The sequence below is a fragment of the Protopterus annectens genome, chromosome 1.part0 (genome assembly GCF_019279795.1).
Source record: "Protopterus annectens isolate FY-2018-M chromosome 1.part0, PAN1.0, whole genome shotgun sequence".
Taxonomy (NCBI): domain Eukaryota; kingdom Metazoa; phylum Chordata; order Ceratodontiformes; family Protopteridae; genus Protopterus; species Protopterus annectens.
Window position 1 is genome coordinate 1,925,380,889 of NC_056725.1, and position 12,399 is coordinate 1,925,393,287.

Genomic DNA, 12,399 nt, shown 5'->3' on the forward strand with positions numbered 1-12,399 from the left:
AGCAGCATAAAGCAATTAATATGCTATTTTAGGAGACCTAATGCTAAAAGGCTGTCAACAGGGGAGAAACTTAGCAGGCTGGCCTTCCATTTCTCCACTGCTTAGGTATTTTGTGAGCAAAGTAAATGCACCAGAGGATGTATGCAATCATGGTAGAATAAAACAAAATTTACAGAATATTCTCCAGTGAATGGTAGTCTTTTTTCCAAATGTTGCAGATTTTAAAAGTAAGATGGAAAAAGGTTTAATACTTCTAGGTAATGTAAGTCAATCTTTAGTAGTCAAAGAGGAAGAACATCCTTGTGTAATCTTGTATTTCTCTCAAGTATAAGTAGATGAGGACTTGGGGGCTTCTGAAGAAAAATAATGGTAAGGGCAGGAAATTCAAGAGCCACTAAATACAAATGTGGAACATGGATGTCTGGATACATGGAATACAATGGGAGTATAGAAGTATTTAAATACTTTAAAGGGAGTGACTGCAAAAATTATACTTTTGTGCCTAGGAGTGAAAGAGTGGAGGGATGGAATTTTGTGGACAAATGAACATAATCATCAAACAATGGAGACGTTGGCCTTAAGAACACTGTGAACAAAGTGGGGCAGTGAGAAAATTATCACCCATGGTTTGTTAAAGAACAAAATAATACAGTTACAGTTAAAATGCTTCAAAAACAACCCAAACAATAGAAAAAGCAGAACAAAATCATATACAAAATAGTTTTTACATTGCTGATGTAGGGATTCTGAGAAAAATTGCCACTTTAGGTTAAAATGGATCCAAATCAGTGCACTGAGGTATAGCTTCAAAGTTAGTCCAGCTACAAAGAACACAAAGACAGACTAGACCATGATATAAATATCAAAGCAAAGAAAACAGGAGAGCCAACCATTCCAATTGGTGCATTGTACTCAATAATGGGTCTGATGATACATCCTTAGATTTTGATGCTTAACCCTTTCGTGATCAGATGGGTCACATAGAAGGATTTTCTAACCACTAACATGGTTATCAAAGGAAAGCTGACTATCTACTTGGGTCCCTAGACCCCTTATTTCTTCTTCAGATTTCAGGGGATTACCTCCTATGTTGTAGTTTGCAGGTACTCTGTTTTTTCCAAAAGGGATTACTACGCATTTGTTTGCATTTAGCTTGAGACCATGGCTTTGACACTATGCATCAGTCCCATTTAGGCCCTTCTGGAGGACCTCCATGTCGGCTGGAGACTCTATTATAGCAGCCAGTTTGCAGTCGTCTGCAAACTTAGTCAGCCACAGCCCTTCTGTGCTTGCTTATACTTCTTAGAAGTATATGCCAAACAGGAGGGCACACCACTCGTTACTGGTCTGGATTCGGACATAGATCCCTCTCTTACTTTATGGGATCTGTCTGAGAGCCAGTTTGTGATCCATCTGGGTTTATGCCCAGACTGGTGAGCTTATCAATAATACCTGAATGGGTAGCAAGGTTAAGGTAAGCCATGTGTACCTCCTTTCCTTATCTATAGCCTGAGTAACTGTCTCAAAGAAATCCACCAGGTTCAGGAGGCATGATCTGCCCTTGACGAACTGTGTGGGGTCCATGGAGGTTCCCAATCTCTCCATTTATGCATTCCAAAATGATTCACTCCATAGCCTTACAGATCAGACTGGTCAGGCTTATTGGTCAGTAGTTCCCAGGGTCAGTTGTGGCCCCACCCGGACCACATTCTATGGGCACATATCCCGTGGAGAGGCTGAGACTGAACAGGGTATTAAGATGCGGGTTAATTCCTTTTATGACACAGCCTGGGACACCATCTGGTCCCATGGAGGCAGTGTTTTTAGCTTTAGATAGAGCCTTGTTAACCAACGTATCAGTAATAATTGGACTTACAATCCCTGGAATGGTAATAGGCCCTGTAGGTGGTGAGGGGATTTGCACTGAACCTGTCAGCCAAGATGATGGCAATGTCAGAAGGGTCAGTGTATTTTGTTCCGTACTAGCTCAGAACAGACCTGAGCGTTTTGACATAGCCATAGAAGGCCTTATGGTGATCCTTGGCATCCTTGGCTTTCTTTTCAAAATTAGCTTTAGTTGACTTGATGAGGCAATTTCTTACTAATGCTGATCAGGGATGATTTTTCTACTTGAGATTTGGCCTTTTTCTTAAGTCTCCAACTTTTAGTAATAAGTTATATTTTATGTCAGTGTAAGTATTATTATATTACAAACATAGTGCAGCTCAAGATGTGGCCACCAGTTACAGCCAGGTAACAAGATTTCTTGTGCTAAGAGTTTGAGAAGTATGGTGGCTGGCTTGAAATGGGATGCGCTGTATGAGTCTGACAGCAAAACAGTAAAATAAATGACTGTCTTGACATGCATATGGTTATAGCGGTAAAATAATACAAGTTAAGGGAATAATATCAGAACTGACCCCCTATCTGCCAGATTTAGGAGTCAAGAATAAGTTAATGCATACTGGGTTGCCCTGATGTTTGCCTAGTCTGTTTCCTAACATCCATACATCTGGGGTTGTAATCCCCTTTTGAAGGTTATGGTGTGATAAAATATTTTGTAGCACTAGCTTTACTGGTATCACAGGAAGTGTAGTGGTAGGAGGCAATAGAACCACAAGGTAGTTTTCAGGGGCAGGTTTGTAAGTAATGGCAAGACTGGAGAGGAAAATAGATGGAGTGTTGATCATTTCTGAACACTGCATAATAAACGGTGGAAGGGCTGAATGCCTCTGCTGGTGTGATGATGGCCTGCAGTGACTGGAAGCACCTGCTTCCTGGGGAGGAAAAGTGTAGGCAATCTGAACAGGTCAATCCAAAGCCTTTCTAGGTCTAGCTACAAAAGAAGGGCAAGGAGATTAAGGGTTTGTGGGGATTTAACTAAAAAGTTGAGGTGTACATAATTAAAGTAGCTGTACTTGGTGGGAACATCTGTGTATATGTGTGTGTGTGTGTGTGTGTGTGTGTGTGTGTGTGTGTGTGTGTGTGTGTGTGTGTGTGTGTGTACATGCCTGCATGTTTGTGAGTGAGATTATAAGGGGTTGCCATGTATGCATCTGACAGGAATGTTCTAAAAGACAATGATGGTTATTCGTATTCATGTCATCACAGTTTTTACTCAATAAAATCAGTAAATGACTATAATTGGTGGGCATATCTCTGTGCGGGTGGCATACCTCCCAACTATCCAGAGTTCTGCAAAATGTCCAGATTTTTGCTTCATATTTTTGATGTATTCCTCATCAAATGTGTGTTTTTCTGATAAATCATTGAAGTCTGGAATGACTAAATAATGACATATAGCTGAGTTTCAGACTTCATATCCTTCAGAAAATGCATACTAATACAAAATCTGACATTGTGGTATTTTTCTAAGTTTGTAAGACCAGTATTTAAAATCTGCCCCTGTTTTGCCTCTTTTTCTGCCATTATTTTTGGCATTTTCCAGATTTCTTCTGCTGAGTTTGAGAGGTATGGTGGATGGTTTGAAATGGGACGCACTATATGAGTCTGACAGCAAAACAGTAAAATAAATTACTGTGGCTATTATTTATGTGTTCATTCATTTTATGCCAGTCAGATGTCTAAGGTTTACACTGTCAATAAGCTGACTGTAACTGGTAACCACATCTGTAGAGGGTAATGGGCTGCACTGTATGTTTCTGATATAATAATACATTAGCTCTGAACCAAAAAATATTATTATTGCTATTATATATGTATTTACTACATATATTTGGTTGCAGTTAGACATCTGAGGTGTACAGTATCAGTAAAGTAGCAATACTTGGTGGACACATCTTTCTGTATGTGTGGGATTGCACCATGTGCACCTAACTTCCATGAGTTAAAATATATTACTAAGACTGTTATATTAATTCAATCACAGTGTCTGATATTTGAGGTCTACATAGTCAATAAAATGTGCTCACTTGACATATGTGTGTTTGCACATGCATATTTGACAGTTGTAATTGGTCACATTGTTTATATTAGCTATTATTTTTGTATATATTCACTCATTTTGTCAGAATGAGATATATGAGATATATACAATCAGTAAAGTTGCTGTACATTGTGGACATGTGTTTTGGGGGGTTACAATGGGTAACAGCTTATGCTTCTAAAAGAAGTAAACTGAAATATTACTGTGAGTATTATGTATTTGAAAACAGTTACACAGCTAACATTTACAGCCACTAAATTGGGTGTAATTGGTGGGCACATCTGTATATGGGGGAGGGGCACTGTATGTGTCTGAGAGGAGCAAGTTAAACTATAGTGCTATGGCTACTATATGTGTAGTTATTCATTTATTTGATCACAATCAGACATCTGATGTGTGTGTGTGTGTGTGTGTGTGTGTGTGTGTGTGTGTGTGTGTGTATATATATATATATATATATATATATATATATATATATATATATATATATAAACAACAGCAGAACACAGCAAACAGAAAAGCTGTAGAAATATTATAACATACACAATCACAAATTAGCAGTAGACTGCAATTTTGCCCAGAAAGCCTCTTCGATATTGACCATGAAAAAGCATCCTTATTTATTTAAATGGTAATACACATCATGTGACCTTATCTCTCAGTGACATCACATCCCAAAACAAGTACATGTTAAAATATATAAATAAATATCCTTCCTACAATATGCATAGTCAACAAACTATGTAAAAAGAGAAACAAAATATAAATGTTTGTAATTAGAAAATTTGTAAATATATATAAAAGGAAAAAAGAAAAAGAAAAGTGTGTGCCCAGACAAAAAATATATGTCTCTCCACTACCTGCTCCACCACATCCTCAACCAAGGCCCAAAGCCCATGATCTGTGAAGCTTGCCAAGTTACCCCATGCCAAGTTGCCTATAGGACTGTTGCCACCTCCCTGATCCTATGAGTACACCTATGGAGAGGCAGCTGGTGAAAGCTCCTTGTTGTCCTGGGAGGAATGTGGTTGGGCTCCTCATAGAGAGTCTCAATCTGTAGAAAAATGAACAGAAATGCTAGAGAAAGAAAAAAAAATATTAAGTAATGTATAATTAAAATAAGGGAAAAAAAAGTGGGAGACAAGAACTGGAGACAACAAATGGACTCATAATGTCATACAACAGTGCATTCTTTATTAACAGAGATATCTTGTATTTATGATATCTTTATTCAGAAAAAAAAACTTTGAAATGATATTGCAAATACGTGAATAATCAGTATATTTATATCAAATGGTGATTTTTGCATTTGCAAGCTACTGATACTAATGAGATAAGCTGGTGTAACTTAAATAATGGTAATACATTTAAAATTTTTGACTGATACGGATTGTGCTGCAGTCATGTTCTTAAAGCACTTTCATTCTTTTATTTTCTTTGTGGATGATTTTTTTCTGCATTTATATTTACAAAATAAGTAAAACATAGAAAAAACTACATTTATTACTTAACTTTTTTTTGGAATGGAAATAATTTTTTCTTTGCATACTTAATGAGCACCCTCAGTCAGCCTCTTCAGTCATCTGTCCTCCTGAGTTTTATTGTATGTGATCTCCTCTTCTGTTGCACTGAAAAGACATAGAGGATTGTTGCTTACCCATCATAAATGTGTGTTTAAAATCTTTCTTATATTATTACGTTTGCTAATCAGCAAGGCTCTGAAGTTGTTCTTGCACTTGCTTAATATGTGTACTTATTTGTATACACATTTCTACTGAGTCTTTTTAAACGCTTTAATTTATTAAGCAGCAAAGCATCAAAGCACAGATTTTTGTAAATTCATTGTGCCTAATCCTTCTGTACTAATATGTATTTCTTCTTTACTGCAAGTTGAACTAGGACAGCATGGCTTCTTTCAGATTTTTACATGTTTATATGTGTGTACAGCTTGTCTGTTTGGGAGTTGGGTACTTTCTGCAACCTTTGCATACATTTCCATTGACGTTTCTGCTTTTCACTATTCCTTACATACTTTACTTGCAGTTTTAAATTAATGTTGAGCAAATACGTTGAGAGTTGCAGTATGTGGTATTCTGCTAATATTTATACAATTCTCTGAAAGAGAATACCATCCCAGAAAATCAGAAGCATCAGCTCTTCTTATAATCTAAGGTATATACTGAGATCAGTCATCTGGGTTGTTGACCTCTAATGCTTACTTTGTTCTTGTTCTGGCTATGTTGTTAGTTTTAGTGGAGAGAATGTCCACCATCAGGATTTAACTAGGCCAGGGGCACTATGTTAGTGGCAAAATACTTAATGGAATTGTGGAGCCTATTACTTGACAACACATTGTGACTATAACTAGGGATATTTATGAGTTTTAAAGGATGTATAAACAAGTGCTATTATTATTATCCACCTGATTTATTAAGTACACAAGACTGCAGCACTAGCTTTTGTCAGTTTAACAGACATTTTACAAAATATCAGTATAAGATAAGTTACTGTGATTGGCCTCCAGCAACTTTAGGGTTCCCTGATGCCTAAAGCCGATTATGATTTGAAGTTTTGTATATATGGTACAACACTACAGACAAAACATTTGCAGTTCTCTACACTTTGAATACATTCCACAGCTTTTCCCAGACTTCAAAAAATAATTGCAAGTTTAGATACATTTCTAACAATGCTGATTGCCATGTTTATATTATGGTAGATTTGCATTTGGGCCACAAATATCTAACTCACTTGTATACCATGCCCCATTCCCCATCCTTCCTTTTCACAAGCAAGCTATAGCAGAAAAAAAGAGAAAAAAGTCTTAAAGATCATGTTTATTTGTTTTTTCCTCATTAACATTAAAAATGATTAGTGTTTGGGTAAGAATCAAACAAGCTGGATATTTAGCCAAGCAGCATGAGAACAAGAAAATGTCTGTTTCCAATTTCAATGCATGTTCAAGTACTGTGTTCCTGATTATTTGTGCTTTCTTCATAAATGGAAGTGTATAAATGCTGAATAGATGATATGATTGAAGAAAAACGATTGGTGTTACATGATGCAGTCTAGATATGGAGAGTAGGGCATTTAACTGGTTCTGTCTTGAAACTGTATAATGTTTCTCAAAACAGTATTTAGGAATTTTGGATGTCTGAGTCACTATGCAGTCAGTATGTAGATGACCATGACAGCCCATCATTGGACTTTGCAGACCCCTTTGTTTTCATAAGATGTTATGCATTTGGATATTTCTGGAATGCAATTCATTTTTAGATAGTAGCTTTAATTTAAGATGTGTGAGATACAACTTAGTCTGTCACTGTTGGAGAGTTAAAAAAATGGCATCATCACTTGATTTAGTTCCATATGTAGATGCTCTTGTTTTTCATCAGTATCACCACATGCATGACCCCTTTGTAATACTTTGCTCCCACTGGGTTTACTGAATTGCTTTGTTCATTTTTAAGCAAATTTCTGAAGTATGTCGGTAGTAAAGTTATACGTCTGTGCTGCCACGATTGGTTAAATTTCACCTGAACATAGATTTGTAGCTGGTTCTCTGCTTCACAGATGCATGAGGTTTCAGATGTGGCAGTTCATTCAGTGAGCCAGCTTACATTATGTTACAATACTGGATGTGATGATATGGGAAACTGCCAGCATAGCCAGCTGGAGTTTTGTAAAGAATTGCATGTCTTTAAATATCAGGCTGATTTATACAAGATGCTTGGTTTACAAATGTATTACTTGGTTTACAAATGTATTACAACTGTATGTCATTTGTATATCAAACTGATTTCTACAGATGCTTGTGCTGAAAATGTATTTGTGAGCTTTGATTGTGTTAATTGTGTTAAAATGTATCAGCAGTACATCCTGCTGGAATGAAAAGAAATGAACATGTATTTCTGCATTTGAATTAAATATACCAGCTAGCTTACTTTAGAAAAAAATAAGGGAAATATAAATGAGCTGTTAAACTATTAAAATGTCACCCCACTGTACTGAATAGGACCAGAGATGCTAGGTCTGGGAAAAAGCCTTGGTTCATTAGCTCAGCAAAAAGAGGGAAAGCCCCAGGCACTGCCATAAACATTTAGATGTATACTGTAGCTGTCTATGCTAAATTCCTCTCTCAACTTCAAAGGGGAATACTGTGAAGAACTTAAGAATCAGGTGACCAGATGGGGTCATTCTGCCAGCCTTCTTGGAAATTATATTTTAGATATTAGAAAGAGAATTCTCAGAGTATGGAATATTCTGTTAGGAAGCCTGACTAGAAAGACTGCTCATATATTTCATCTTCCTTGCCCAAGTAAGTTATTAGGGAACAGTAAATTCTCTTATATTCAGTCAGGAATATAATGAAGCTTAGTTTAGGGAGTGTTTTCTTTATTTGCATGAGTCTGTCCATCAATGTTAATTTCAATATGTTCTGTGATTTGAACTCTGTGGTTTACTGTAAATATATATTCAATAGTTCCATGTTCTTTTATTATTTATTATTAAATATATTAAAAACTTTTATTGTGGATGGTCCTTTTAGAAAGTATCTAATCTTTGAGAGTATTTATATTTATTTGGTGACACTGTGTGGGCCACTCTAGAAGGTCTAGCTGTCTTGGTCAACTACTATCATTTGTATTAGTATTAATATTGCACAGTATAATTGAATACCCCTTTTTAAGAGCCTTATAGTACCTGACTGATGGCAGTGAACCTAGCTTATAGTCTGGGCAAAGCTGGTAGAGCGGGAGATCTGTGCCAGCCTTTCCCAGGTGTGTGTGTGAGTGTGTGTGTGTGTGTGTGTGTGTGTGTGTGTGTGTGTGTGTGTGTGTGTGTGTGTGAAAATTAAATCTTTAAGAGTGTGTGTATATGTCAGCTACTTGGGGCAGGGACATGAAGTACTGGGTTCACAGAGAGGGTGCTGGAGGACTTGGCTTGAACACTCAGCTGAGGACCTAACCCTACAGCTTTACCAGTGGGGAGTCTTATTGGGGACCTAGTGGGAGACAGATATAGAGACATCCAGACCATGGGCTGAGTGTGCTCCCTGTGAGGTCTGAAGGGAAATTGTACTTGATGCAGAGAGGTCTCTTTCTGGAAATATTGAGTGTATTCATTTGTATTTCAAGTGCACGTCCCTCTCCAGTGTCAGTGGTGAGGATTCAGGCTCCTTGATTATTGGCCCAGTGTGGGGATGTCACATATTGTTAGCAGTGGTGGCCATCACATATTGGCAGCAGTGGTGGGCATCTCATATTTAGTGGCAGTGGTATACTCCTCCTCTGCTGACATCCTTTCCTGCTGTCCCTGACTAAGCTAACAAAAAGTAAATAAATAAAACTATTGTGATATGAAACTCTGAATGTCTACTTTGTGGCTGCTTGAGAATACAAACACCTTCTTCAGTGACAGCTGCTTATAGGCTACAGAAATTCAATATACCACAACTGCTCACCTATATGTGAGCATGTGATCATCCCACCACTGCCACCATCTCTACACTCCTCGAAGACTTAAGCTAGTTTTTCAAGTGACCCTTGAGATACATGGATTGAGAGAAATAAGCCTATCTGGAAATGTTACCCCATTCCCTGTCTTGAGACCACATTGGCGTTGGTATTGCTGACCCCAATATAGTGTTGTACTGCCATGTCATATGCCTGCAACCATAAGCCCCACCTTAATACCTTGGTATTTTGCTGGCTGGCTCTATGTAGTCATGTTAAGGGATTGTGGTCTGTGAATTTCCTTCCATACAATTAAGGCTGAAGTTTCTGTAGTGCCAACACTATGGCTAAACATTCCTTAGTACAGCTGCATAACATTCCTCCCTGGGTGTAGTCTACAGCTAAAATATACCACTGGGTGCTCTTCTCCCTCTGAGGAAACCTGGCTAAGAACAGCCCCACCCCATGGTTTGAAACATCCACCTGCACAACAAATGTTTTGTTGTAATCTGGACTGGATAACATAGGGGGTCTTCCTAAAGCTTCTTTAAGCTTCTGGAATGCCTGCTCACATGTTGGGGTCCACACTATCTTATCTGGCCTGTTTTTCCTTGTCAAGTCTGTGAAGGGAGCAGCTTATGTACAATAATTGGGGACAAACTTTCTATAGTACCCTGCTGTCCTTGAGAATGCCCTCACCTACTTTTTGGTAACAGGTGCAGGCCATGCCTGAATGGCTTCCACTTTGGCAGGTTCTGGCCTGATCTTATCACTCCCCACTCTATGCCCCAGGTAGGAGACCTTTGCCATACCCACATGACACTTACTGGGCTTAATGGTCAACCTTACCCTCTGCAGTCTGCCCAGCACCTCCCTGACATGCTGAAGGTGGTCCTGCCAGGAATGGCTGTAGATAGCAAATTAATTTAGGTAAGCAAGGGCATAATCTCCTGCTCCTGCTAGGATATGATCTATAAGCTTCTGGAAAGTTACTGTGGAATTTTTCATCCCAAAGGGCATCTTTGTGAACTCATACAAGCCAAAAGGAGTCAAAAAGGCTGACCTCTCTCTAGCTTTGGGAACCAAGGGCACCTGCCAGTAGCCCTTGGTCAGATCAGTAGTGGTCAGGTACTTAGGCCCACCCAGCTCCTCTAGGGCTTCATCTGTCCTAGGCATGGGGTAAGCATATGATTTTGTATGACTATTTAGTTTCCTGTAGTCCACACAGAACCTGGTGCTGCCATCCTTCTTTGGTACCAGCACCACTGCGGAGGCCCAGGGACTGCTGGACTCCTGGACTACTCCCAGTTCCAACATCTCCTGTATATCCTCCCTCAGAGTCTGTCTGACTCACTCAGGTGAGCTGTTTTATAGGTCTTTGGGGCCCTGTATCCAGATGGTGCTGCACCAGGTGGGTGCACCCTGGTTTCCCAGTGAACATATCCCCAGACTGCTGTGACACTGCTTGGATTTCTCAAACCTGTGTAGGGGATAGCCACTGGGACATTGCTACCCCTTCCACTGAGGTTTGAATCTGAGCCCCACTGAGGAGATTAGTCATCAGATTCCCATCAGACTCTTCCTGCCATCCACTGCCGATACTCAGCACAATGGCCATTCTATCATGGTAAGGCTTCATCATGTTAACATGACATAGTTTATGCCCCTGTCTCCAGCCTAGCAGTTCTACCATGTGGTTAACATTGCTGAACTTTCTTACTACCTTAAAGGATCCCTCCCAAGCTGCCTGCAGCTTATTGTGTCTAACAGGAATGAGAACCATCACCTGCTGTCCCGCAGCATACTCTCTGGCATGACCATTCTTGTCATGTTCGACCTTTTTTGCTGTTGGGTTCCTGCCAGGTTCTCCTGGGCCAAGCCCATGAGCACCCTAAACCTTGTCCTGAGTTTAGGGAATATACTACAACAGACTCCTTGTGGGATTCTCGCTCACCCTCCCACTCATCATGAATCAAATCTAGAGGTCCCCTCAGCCTTTGTCCATACAACTCAAAGGATGAAAACCTTGTGGATTCCTGGGACACCTCTCTGTAAGCAAACAACAGATGGGGCAAATATTGTTACCACTCTGTCTTAAACTTGTCTTCAAATGCCTGTAGCATGGTCTTTGGCATAAAGTTTAACATATCCGCAAGACCATTAGTCTGGGGGTGGAAGGGGGTTGTCTTTAGGTGTTTCATCCCACAGTGCTTCCACAGAGAAGCCAGCAGGTCTGAAATGAAATTGGCACCTCTGTCAGTCAGTATTTTTCTTGGGAAACTACCCTGCTGAAAATTTCTAGCAAAGCATTTGCCACCTTTTCTGCCTCAATGGACGACAGAGCCACTACCTCAGGGTATCTAATAGCATAATCTACTACCACCAGGATATACATCTTCCCTGTGGAACTTGGGATACTCAAAGGCCCCACAGTATCCTCAGCTACTCTCTGAAATGGCTCCTCAGTCACAGGCAAAGGCATCAAAGGAGCTTTATCCTTGTCTCCTGCCTTGCCTACTTTTTGGCACTGCTCACAAGTCCTGCAGTACCCTGTTACATCTCTGGCAATTGCAGGCCAATAAAAGTTCTGCATAATATGCTTTGTGGTGCACTTTATGCCCATATGATCTGCAAAAGTAATGTCATGAGTTATGGCTAGAAGTTCCAGATGGTAGGCTCTGGGCACTACCAACTGATCTATTGCCTCACCTTCTAGCCCACCATCAGGGGTCCAGTCTCTATACAGTAAGCCTTTGTTTCAGTATACAGAATACTCTTTTCCTTGAAAATCAGGTGCCTCCCTAGCTACCTCCCTCAAGCCTTGTAATGTAGGGTTTGAGAGTTGAGCCTGTCTCAACTCTCTGTTTTAACTCTTCCCAGCTCCCTTTCCACAGGAAGTCTGGTATCCTCTGACAGCGGTGCCTCACTGTCAGCCTGGGTACTACTACTGACCTCTGCCCTTTCAGTCACTCTAGGAGTAAGTTACTCAGTACCCAC